Genomic DNA, 12,600 nt, shown 5'->3' with positions numbered 1-12,600 from the left:
TCATGACTATAAAAATACCAAAATCTTCATTCCAATCTCTGAATTCTCCCACGACAAACAGTGTCAAGTCTCCAAATATCTACTACGACTGAGTTCTTCATGGTTACCTGAAACTTAACATTGTCAAAACAACATTTATTCATTTCTCTCCACATCAACTTTATTAATACTTTTATGTCATCACATTTATATCCACATATACAAAATATCAATATCTTCTAGGGTGAATATTCGTAGGAACTGAGAAATACTGCCAACAGCTTCATGTGAGGCTGGAAGTAGATACCACGATTCCAGTTATGCTTTTTGATAACTGGAATAGCAGATAGCTTGTTTGCAGCTTTATAAAGACCTACCACCAGAGACAAGAAGCTAAGCTTTTTCCAAATTCCTCACCTGCAGAATTTGTATGAGATAATGAATGTTTTTTAAGCTGAGTTTCCAAGTACATTATTATGTATCAGAAGATAACTAATAGAATAACTTTCTAACATAAATAGCATATCTATCTGACTACATTTTCTTTAAAATAAAAAGAATGGAGAAGGATCCAGCAGAGATTTGCTGGAGTTGAGAAAGGACTGGTTAGTCCTGGAAGCATGGACAAACTATCCTTGAGGCTCTGTTGGAAATCATAAAGGATTTGAGTCATAAAGATGTTAAGGGCTATCTAAATTGAAACTTTCACCCAAAGCAATCATCTCTGCAGTCTTGACAAATAACTGCAAGGATCTGAAAAAGAAGAGGTTCACTTAGGAGAACTGACAATTAGATGGTGGCTACGGTGGGAACCCAAGTAATAGCTCAGGCTCTGGTGAAAGAAAGTGAGAAGTAGCTCCTTTACCGTTTAATCTTCTAATTATAAAACATGAATGGACAAACTTTTAGCTACACAGATGGAAAATCTGGCAATGCTGCTGGCACTATGTATGAAATAGTTGGTTTACAGTATTTCTTTATCTCTAAAACAAAATATTCTTGCAGTGTTTCCTTTGTTCAAGAGTATATTCATCAAATTCCAAAGAGTTTTGGCTCAACTTCAGATAACAGGTAAGCCTCCATCAAAGAAAGCAAGAGTTCCTCAGAAACAGACTTAGCTGATCAACGGGCAGCATATGCTTGGGCTCATGCCACTTTGGAGAATCAAGACAAGACTAAAGCAGCAGCAGTCTCCGTGGAAGTTTCAGCTGAGATAACAACATCATTAGCAGTAGCTTTCTGAAGCTTATGACTGGCTTTAAGCATGCACTCATAAGATGTGCTCAGAAAGTGTGACTGTCTATGTTCCTATGAAGACTGAAGTCAACTTACCATAGTCTTCTAAACTTCTGGAAATGGAAAATTTACAAATTTAATGCCCTATTAAGATATGAATTTTTAAAATAAACTGCAGTCCAATTTTCTGATGCTCCTTTAATCACATTGGTTTATGAACTGACAGTAGGGAACAGAAGTATTCAACATACTTGAATATACAAGTTGGAAAGTTTTCCTAGTGGAATAATGTAATGCATATATCAGAATATCAGAGGCTGGGTAATTTATAAGAAGAGGTTTATTTGGTTCATGGTTCTGCAGGCTGTATAAGCATAGCACCAGCATCTGCTTGGTTGCTGCCGAGGCCTCAGGAATCATGGTAGAAGATGAAGGGGGAGCAGTTATGTCACATGGTGAGAGAGGGAGCAAGAGAGAGCGGGAGGATTGCCAGACTCTTGAAGAGTTACATCTCCTGGTTACTGAAAGAATACAATCTCATCACAAAGAACCAATTACCACAAGGGATGCACCAAGCCATTCATAAGGGATCCACTCTCTTGATTTAATTACTTCCCACCAGGCCCCAATTCCAGTACTGGGAATCACATTTCAACATGTGATTTGGAAAAGAAAAATATCCAAACTATATAAAGTGGAACCAAATGCTTCCACCTAATATTTCAAAAAGTTTTCCAAAACTAAAGAGGATTTTAATCTTTGAATGAATTAGAAGTTGCTAAGATATGATATGTAAAACAACAGTAACAATGGCAAAAACTATAATTGGAGAAAGATTTACACTCATGCAAAATGTAAAACAGAGATAATGGAACCACATGGAAGGCCCATTAACTTATCACTTTGGTTGACTTGAAGTGTGGGTCATTGATTCAACATATCTGATATTATGAAGAAATAGGCTAGACAATTTTATACATTTATTTGGTAAGATATAAAGAGTAGACCAGAGTAAGGGATGGTTGGTTCAAAGAATAAAGGATAGTGAAAAATATAGACTCATTAAATGTATAATATATGTTGCATTATTAGAAAGGTGCTGGCTGATGAACTTCTAATGATTGAGGTCAATAATCTGATTGGTATTGTTGTAATAATGGGGTTCAGGGGTTTGGGAGGCCCTCAGCTCCCCTGAGAGGACGTTTCTCCAGGTTCTTGGTCTCCTGCCCTCTCAAGAATGAGAGAGGGGACCACGGCACAGTGCACAGTAAATGCCGGACTCAAAAGTGTTTGTAGAAAGTGATTTATTTAAAGCAGAGGGAGAAAAGAAGGAGAACGAAACAGCTAACTCTCACACTGAGTGAGAGAATCCAGAAAGATAGAATCACGAGAGAAAAGCAGCTTCCACACTGAGCAGAAGGGAATAGAGAGAGATGGAGTTGAGGAGGGGAAGACAGGCTTCCACAAGAGAGTGTGGAAGGGGACTCCAGAGGGAAAATCCAGGAGAGAGAAGGACAGCTTCCATGAAGGGAGTGTTCACGGAAGGGGACCCAAACATGGAGTTTGAAGGGGTGTGGAAGAAGGGGACTTTTAACCTGGAAGGAACCCCCACCTTCTCTAAGACCCCAGGCCAATGAAAGGAGTTCCTTAGAACTTCCGCTGGAGTGATTGACTCTTAGTTTCTTCCCATGCCCACAAAATTTAAACATAAATGGTTAAATCTCCCTAATGGAGAGAGATGGGAGCAGGGAATGGCTCTATTCTAGGGAGTTCTTGCTCTTAAAACTACGCCCCCTTGTGGACCCGGAAAGAGAACCCCTTCCCTCATTGTTATTATGCACTTTATCCTTATATTTTCTCTCTTGGTTTCTGTGATATTAACTTAATTGAAATTATTCCACCCAGAAGTGATAAAAACTTTCTTTTGAGTGTTTTGAAAACTTTAGAGAAACTGAATCCATCACTGAACCAGTAAAACTGTTTTAACAAAGAAGCTCTAAATCAGAGCTATCATACAGAAAGGATAATCAAAGGGGTAGATTTTATGAAGCCACATTTAGTATGCATGGCCATAGCAACTTGAATTATTTATTGTCTCTTAAGAATATGTTTTGATGGATGGAAAGGCAATATTGATTAGTGGGTAGAAGGTGAGGCCCTGACCTCTATCCTGTAAGGCGGTATCAATTAACTAGATATAAACTGCAGCCTTGAGTAAAAGTACACACAAATTCCTCCAAACAGAAAAACAAAAACAAAAACAAACCCTCTAATCCCAGCAATGCAAAGGATGTAAGATGAAAGTTTCATATATCTAAGGAGTCACTAGGAGAGGATTATAATAAAGGTGTGTCTGATCAGGAAAGCTGGCTTTATTTACTTATTTATGTATTTATTGACGGAGTTTTGCTCTTGTTGCCCAGGCTGGAGTTCAACGGTACAATCTTGGCTCACTACAACCTCCACCTCCCAGGTTCAAGCGATTTTCCTGTCTCACTCAACCTTCTGAATAGCTGGGATTACGGACATGTGCTGCCATGTCCAGCTAATTTTTTTTTTTTTTTTTGTATTTTTAGTAGAGATGAGTTTTTTCCATGTTAGTTATACTGATCTCGAACTCCCCACCTCAGGTGATCTGCCCGCCTCAGCCTTCCAAAGTGCTGGGATTACAGGCATGAACCACTGCACCCAGTGGCTCTGTTAATTTCTACAAAAAAAAACAAAAAACAAAAACAAAACAAAACAAACAAACAAAAAAAACCATCAACTGGCTTAGAAAACTTCAGAGGAGAATTTTACTCAAAACAAATTTGTTACCAATCCAACTGTACCATGGCCTAATATAGTACTGCCTAATACCTAACATAGTACTACCTACTACCTAACATAGTACTGCCTACTACCTAACATAGTGGATATATCAGTTTTAGATTTGTCAGGTGGTTGGGAAAACTATTTTAGTCAACATAGTGGAAGTACCATTGTATAAAGACTGATCATTTTGTTTATATTTGAAGTTTTCAAAGAATTTTTAATGCTTCATCACTTAGCATTTATGTATATTGTTAATGAGAACCGAAAATTTAACTCTTTGGTTAAATTATTAGTAATTGTGGAGCCTTAGGGGTTAAAAGAAAATTAAAAATGCTTAGCTGGCAGGAACAGAAACAGGGATAGAAGACAGCAAATGTTATGAGAAACTGGGTCAACTGCAAACAGCTCACTTGCAACCAAACATCAACCCAAACACTCAGCTCATGGCCCACCTGCACTCAAGCATCCTGTTTCAAGCATTTAGCCCAAGCAACATGACCCATTAGAAAGCCTTCCAGTCCCCACTTCATCATGGACAGTCCTTCCCTCTGTTGTATTATTGCCCATTGCTCTTTTGCAATACACTCCCCTTTCTCTAATAAATCTGCCTTCTAAACTCATGACTGGCTTGATAAATTCTTTTACCACCCATGTTGTCCTAAGGCAATCATTGACCACGACATTTTGGTGACCTGTGCAGGGAATCTCTCTCCCTACAGGGGACTCTCTTCCCTCTTCCTTTCCGTCTTCCATTTGAGGACCTTCTGTGGACAGTAACTAAGATGGAAACAACTGACAGTCTATGGCCAGGGCTATACGTTGGTGAAATTGAAAGGTGTCTGCATGGAGGTATCTGACAACCACCACCCACTCAGGTGAGGGACCTAAGATCATTTTCTTTTTTCAGACTTCCAGCAGCTGACCTCTAGTAGTGCTGTGGCAACTGGTGGTATCTGGCCAGGGCAGCTCCCCTGGTATTGCCTGAAGGTCAAAGGGCAAACGTCTGGCTGCCTTGCCTAGAAGGGAGAAAGGTTGTCTCCTATCCTTTCTGGTCAGAGGTCCCCAATCCCTGCATGTTGCGCAATTAGCAGCAGTGGCTTCTCTAGGACAAATCTACACACGTTTTGGGTGACATAAATCCTCTCTCCCTCTTATTCAAATTCTCACATCAAGACAGCCAGACCTCCAGCTTCAGGTATTCCCAAATCAGGTAATTGCCAGCGGCCTTAGAGTAATAAGTCTCCCCATTCCCATCCCCTCTCCTGGGCTGGTTCTAGGTAGAGTTCTCCCTTCACCTTCATAGCTCCTGCATGGACAAGCCATCTTGTGTAAGGCCCTAGAGGCATTGGCCCCAGTTCTGGGAGGTCTTTCCTAATAGGTGCAATACTACTGTAGGAATGACATCTCAGAAGTACCCCAGCGGACTTGAGTGGTATCCTTTCCCCTGCCAGGACACCTTGAGAGAAAGTGTGCTTCATATCCCCAGCAGACGTCAGCCTCCAGTGGCTCATCATTTTCCCATCCCAGCATGGGATAATCTTTGTGCATTCCTTCAGACTCACCTCTGGGTTGCATCCTAAAACATTAGGACAAATTTGACTCCCAGACGCTCAAGAAGAAACAACTAATTTTCTCGTGTAATGTGGTTCAGAGACCGATTAGCCTAGACTCTGAATAGGACTTTGGATTTTAATACTCTTTTGCAACTCGATCTGTGTTGTCGAAATTCCTCTAAATGATCTGAGATTCCTTATATCAAAGACTTTATGTCCCAAGGTTGGGACCCAGACCTTCAGAGAAACTGTTGAATGTGCCTAACAAAGTTCTTACCTCCTCCTGACTCCAAACATTTTAGATGAACCCTCTTTAATGCTCCCATGGTCAAGATCCTCCTCCCCTTCCTCCCCTTCCTCCTCTTCAACAGTGTATCTCCTCCTATACCTTCCCCTCCTTCCGCTCCACCTTCTACCTCCTTCTCTATGCTTCTCCCTATGGGAAACCTTTTTGTTCCCTCACATACTGGATCAGGAGCCATTTATTATCCCACTTCAGCCCCAGAAAACCATCAGATCCATGTTCCTTTCCCATTTCGGACTTCTATCAGGTACAAGTTAAACTTGGATCCTTTAGGACCAAAGGCCAGGATGCTTCTCATGTCATAGAAGAATTCGGAGGATGTTTTGTTTCCTTTGATCTCATTTGTCAGGATGTTTATATTATCTTTACCACCTGTTGTACTCATGAGGAAAGGTCCCTCATTTGGTCTCTAGCTCAATGGTGGAAACATAAGGCCCGTGACCAGAACCTTAGGATTCTAGCCTGGGGAGTACAGTAGTTCATGATGTTGATTCTAGATGGAGCTACCAAGAGGGAAACGCTGACAGGGAATGCCATAATCATGGATTACTTGTTTAATTGAAGGCATGAAAAAGGCTGCCTTCAACTATGGTCAACTATGCCAAACTAAGAGAGGTTAACACGGGGGTCAAATGAAAACCCACCTGTATTTCATTACAAGCTCACTGCAGTCAAGGGAAAATATACTAATGTGGACTCCAAAAGCCCAGAAAGCCTAGCTATTTTGGCTGTTTTTTTGTTTGTTTTATCAGCAGTCTTCTCCAGATATTAGACACAAACTCCAGAAACTAGACCAAAGACCACAAGCTCCATTCCCCATCTTGCTGGACATGGCCTTCAAGGTCTTTAATAATGGGAGGCAATATCAAAGTCCAAATGGGATAGGAACGATTGAGAAAGGCAGACTCACTACATGTCTGTTGCCACTGCAAACTCTCTGCCTATACCAAGGACCCCTGGCCAGCCATCATCATGGAGACTTATGGGCACAAAGGAGCTCACTATCTGCTAGTGCTGTAATCAGCCAGGGCATATCAGCCAGAACTGCCAAAACCCTCCTCAACCATCTTCTAGTTCTCACTGACATACTCACTGCAAATGAGTGGGGCATTGGAAATGAATTGCCCTCTCTTCCTCATGTAGGAGAGTCATCCCATAATCAGCAACACCAGTTATGGGCGTTTGGGAGAACAACAATGGCGAATGCCCCTAACTCTGTTCCTCAACTCTAAGGAAGCTGATGGAACTGAGGAAGCAGAACGGGATGATTGACAGGGCTCAGAGGCCATCCAGGTCCCTGTATTTACCATTTCTATGGCTGAGCCTTCGGTAACCCTAAATAAACCAGAGAATAAGACTGAGTTTTTACTTGATGCAGGAACTACTTATTCAGCCCTAATTGATTTTTCTGGACCTACCTCTCTGTCTTTGATCTTTCTCGCCAGCACAGATGGCAGGCCACAGCAGTGAAGCTTTATTTCCCCTTAGTATACACGCTGGGGAAAAATGTTGTCACTCACTTTCCAGGTTCTACCAAGCTGTCCTATTCCACTACTTGGGACATAATGACAAACTCCAAACTAGCGTTAAATTCCCTGAGTGTGCCTGCCCAATATTGACATTACTAGCTCCTTCCACCAAATGACCCAATCTCCTAAAATCCTCCATTTTACAAGTTCCTCCAGAGGTATGGGATATGGCCACTCCAGGACATTCTTTGTTTGCAGACTCTAAAAACTCATCTAAAGACCTAATATTTTCCCTAGGATCCCACCACATGCCTTAAAGCTTGAAGCCCAAATAGGCCTACGGACTCTAATAGAAAAATTCTTGGTCACGGGGTTATTAAGCCTTTGCAACTGACCATGCAACCCTGATAGTAGCCATTAAAAAGTCAGATAGCACATACAGAATGGTACAAGACCTAAGGGTCATCAGTGAGGCAGTAATCCCTGTACACCCCAATCATTTCCGATCCCTACACCCTTTAGGGCAACCCACACATCATAGTTCACAGTATTAGATTTTAAAAATGCCTTCTTTTGCATACCAGTACATTTTGGCTGCCAATTCTTATTTGCCTTTGAATGGGGAAATGCCTCCACCCGGGTTTCCCAACAGTTAACCTGGACAGTCCTTCTCCAGGGATTTAGCGATAGCCCACACTTGCTTGGGCAGACTCTTGCTAAAGACCTGTCTACCCTCCAACTCTTTCCTAAGAGTGCCCTGCTTCAGTCTAACTGAGAGGGGCCCCACAAACCTGCCCTCCTCCTTAAACCCATTCAAAGATGAGGGGCTCTGACAGGGGAAGACTGGCAACTAGATTTTATACACAGGCCTACTTGCTAGGCTTTGTAGATACTGCCACTGGATGGATAAAAGCCTTTCTCACAAAAACTGGCTGGGCCTTTGAAGTCATTACGGACCTTTTGGACCAGATACTTCACCATTTTGGTCTCTCTTTTTCCCAACAGTCAGGCAATGGCCCCACTTTTATATCTCAGATTCCACAGGGAGTAAGTGAAGCTCTTCGGATCAAATATTACTTACACACAGGCTGGCACCCACGATCTTCGGGGAAAGTAGAAAGAGCAAAACAAGTCATTAAAAAGACACTTAACAAATTACACCATCTCTCACTCTCAAATTGGACCAAATTCCCACCATTTTGGCCTTTATCTCATCACCTTAGTTAACACAGTACTGCTCCCAAAATCAGGGTTATTCTTTATTTGTGTAACTATAACTTAGCTATCCCTGCTTGCTCTCTGGAATATGTAGCACCCATCCCGCACTCTCAGCTTAACTGAACTAATGCCAGTGCTATGCCTCCTACGGTCTCCCATATACTAAGATAAAAGGGCCAGTCACCTAATTTCCTTTCTTGCCAGCTTAAGTAAAACTGATGCTGCAGTGGCAGGAATTACAAAAGTTGTCCTTAGCTCCTCTTTACCCAAGAATTTGCAAAATTCCTACACACAATCAGAAAAACATTAAATACAATGGATCAGTAAGTCAATCCCTCTGCTGGAGTAGTGCTACAAAACAGATGAGCTCTTACTCTCACAGCAGCCCAGGAAGAATGTTGTTTCTACATAAATCAATCAGTAAAAATCCAACAAAACAAGAAAAGTACAGGAACTGGAAGCTTGATTGTGAAGAAAACCACTTTCAAATACCTAATTTCTTTAAGAAGGCTCTAGGAGTTCCCTCTACAGGAACCAATTGCATCTATACTGCTACTTTGCCTCTCTAGCCTTTGTCTCTCTAACTTTCTGGTTAAATTTGTTTCTTCCAGAATGTACCCATTTCACACCAAGCTTCTGATGATGCAAGGGTATCAGCAAATTGTCCCCAGAGACCCCAGAGTCTCCTTTAGACTCCATTGGACATCAGTTCTGTAGAAACATACTCTCTCCCCAAAACCCATCTTCCAGATGTGCCCAACCTTTTATGTCCCATAATCTGAGACAGTGGACCATGAGGTCCCTTGACCCACCAATAACTATAGGTAGGGTCAGCTCTATGCCCCAGATCGGTGGAAAGTAGTTGAAAGATGACATCTCTGCCCAAATGCCTAAGATTTGTCCTTGTCATTCTGTCAGACAGGATAGGGGAATATGGAGCCCAAAATAGTTAAAAAGAAAATTAATCAATGAGCTTAGCTAGCCGGAAAGAAACAGGGATAGATGGGAGTGAATGTTCCCAGAAACTGCATCAACTGCAGATGGCTCACTTGCACCCAAACATCAAACCCAAGCACTTATCCCACTGCCCACCAGCACCCAAACATCCTATTTCAAGCATTCAGCTCAAGCAACGACCCTTTAAAATACCCGTCAAGTCCCGCTTTGTCACAGACAGCCTTCTCTCTGCTGTACTGCCCATTTCTTTCTTGCAATGCATCTCCTCCTTTCTCTAATAAATCTGCCTTTCTAAACGAATTACTGTCTTGGTAAACTCTTTAACTATACTTGCGCTGGCCTCAGGCAGTCACTGACCATGACAGTAATCAGATTAAAGAAAGGATAGGAGAAGAGTAGAGTTGTGAATATATAGAGGAACCAACGATATAAATAAGGCTTTGGGGTACAGGTTGAATATGTGGGGATTTCACAAGTTATACCACTCATATATCTAGTGTGTTTCCTGTAGAAATACAGAACTGAATCATCATAGTTAAATCATCATCTGATTATGAAAGACATAATTAATTTTTAGGGTGTTAGCATTTTACTGCAGCAGTGTTTTCCATTTTTACAGAAATATTTTCATGCACTGATTTTCTATTTGGAGTTCTATATGATGCCGGAAAGCACTGTAGACTGTCCTATGTTGCATATTTTTATGTGTTACATGTTTATAATCTTATATATTATATATTTGCTAAAAAGTAAAAGTTATCCTAACACTAAACTATTAAATCGGGAATCCCGATGGTCGCTAGGACCCTGGTACACATATCCTGAAAACCGGAGGGCCTTCAAGGCCCTCATCGCTGTTCAGTACAGCAGGGCTCAGGTCTGCGTGCTCTCTGCGCTACCCCACTTCCACTCTGGCCAAACCAATAGCACTCCTGAATTTCTTCACAAATTTCCTGCCGCCAAGCTTCCAGCATTTGAGAATAACGATGGATTCTGCGTGTTTGAAAGCAATGTCATTGCCTACTCTGTGAGCAATGAGGAACTGGAGAAGTACTCCAGAGGCAACAGCCCAGGTGGCACAGTGGGTGAGCTCTGCTGGTAGCTATGCAGTGCCCCCAGCCAGTACCTCGGTGTTCCCCATTTGGGCATCATGCACCACAACAAACAGGCTACTGAGAATGCAAAGGGGGAGGTAAGGCGAATTCTGGGGCTGCTAGATGCTCACTTGAAGAAAAGGACTCTTCGTCTTCACCCTGTCGTGGCTCTATGGGCAGGTCCTGGAGCCTTCTTTCTGCCAGGCCTTTCCCGATACCAGCCACTGGTTCCTCAGCTGCATTCAGCAGCCCCAATTCGGGGCTGTCTTAGGGAAGGTGAAACTGTCTGAGAACATACCCAGTTTGATGCTAAAAAGCTTGCAGAAAGCCAGCCTGAAAAGGAGACCCCATGAAAAGGGAAAGGTTCACCGGAAAAGCAGCAGAATACCCAGGCTGAGTGGAAGGAAGAGGAAATGGCAGTTGCCCCTGCTCCTGAGGAGGAGATGGACGAATGTAGCAGGTGCTGGCTGCTGAGCCCAAGGTCAAAGACTCCTTCGCTCACCTGCCGAAGAGTACCTTTGTGTTGGAGGCATTTCAGCGCAAGTACTCCCGGGGACACACTCTCTCGCACTACCCTATTTCTGGGAGCACCTTGATAAGGATGGCTGGTCCCTGTGGCATTCAGAATATCCCTTCCCTGAAGCACTCACTCAGACCTTTATGACTCGCAGTCTCATTACTGGAATGTTCAAGCTGAGGAAGATGCCTTTGCCGATGTCATCCTCTTTGGAACCAAGAGCTCCATTTGGTTGGAGTCTGGGACTTCTGAGGCCGGGAGCTTGCCTTTCTGCTGAGTCCAGGTTGGCAGAGGCACTTCCAGCCATGGACTTCCATACATGGCAGAAACTGGCTCCCGGAAGCGAGGAGACCCCGAAGCTGTTTGGAGCGTACGTTTCCTAGGAAGGGGTCTTCCAGAATATGACAAAGACTTCAATCAGGGCGAGATCGTCAAGTGAACGTCTCTTGCCGTGGCCTACCTGCCTGCATCTGCCCTTCAGAATGATGGAGCTGATTAAAGGAAACTGAACATTGAAAAGCTAAACTAAATAAATAAATAAATAAATAAAATAGAGATGGTCGACAAGAGTCTATTTATGGGATCTCATACTTCATGTTGAAAAGTAGGGGAAATATTGTCCTAAGTTGAATTTCTTTTTCTTACTAAAATATACACCCCTCCCCCAGGAATGGAATTATCTTGTTTTTCTGCTGTTTTCCTCAGTCTCTGAAATAGTGTTTGGTATAACCAGATGCCAAAACAGGTGTTTTGATTTGCCAGGAAAATCAAATTAAAAGTTGTTTAAAGGTAAATTGATTTCACATTTCAAACCATTTCAGCTCTACTTTAAGTATGTCAAATGTGTTAGAAAACCAATCTGTAAGGGAAATTTTTTATTTTCTTAAAATTTAACACATATGACAGCAATTATCTTTCATTGATTCAGTAATAATTTTAACAATAATAGCTGATTTACGTGATATTAAACACTTTCTTCCCCCCAAATTTTTTTTTAAAAGAGAGTTTATTTTCTCTATTAAAAAAAATTTTTTTTTCTAATAAATTGTGATTGAATAAGAGAGTTTTCGTTTTTCCAGCAAGGAACAAGAACTGAAGAGTCAAAAATTAACTGTGGATATTCTAAAAGTGTTGCTGGATCTAAGCCTGGCCTCTTCAAATGGTAATATTGATCATTTCCTCTGGAATACAGGTAGAGCTAATTACAAATTAGTCAAAATGATTAACTTCTGCATTCCTCAGCCTGTGAATTACTTTAAAAGATGTCAATGAAAAGCCCAAGGAGACTATTGTATTTAAGATTTTATTTGAAGCCAAAAACTGCACAGAAAGTTAAAAACTAGCAATTTAATAATGTAAAATACTTTCTTACTTCTCAGTGTAATGTCATTAGTAATAGTCACAGTTTTACTTCATTTTAAGCAAGAGGTATTAATAACAAAGTTGCTACTAGAAATAA

General features: G+C 41.6%; 1 pseudogene; it reads left to right on the top strand.

The window, feature by feature from the left end:
- The first annotated feature begins 10,191 nt into the window (after positions 1-10,191).
- Positions 10,192-11,580, top strand: LOC101033680 (elongation factor 1-gamma pseudogene; annotated as a pseudogene).
- The last annotated feature ends 1,020 nt before the right edge of the window (positions 11,581-12,600 follow it).

This window comes from Saimiri boliviensis, chromosome 3 (assembly GCF_048565385.1).
Source record: "Saimiri boliviensis isolate mSaiBol1 chromosome 3, mSaiBol1.pri, whole genome shotgun sequence".
In the NCBI taxonomy this organism is placed as follows: Eukaryota; Metazoa; Chordata; class Mammalia; order Primates; family Cebidae; genus Saimiri; species Saimiri boliviensis.
This window is presented reverse-complemented; position numbering and strand designations above follow the sequence as displayed.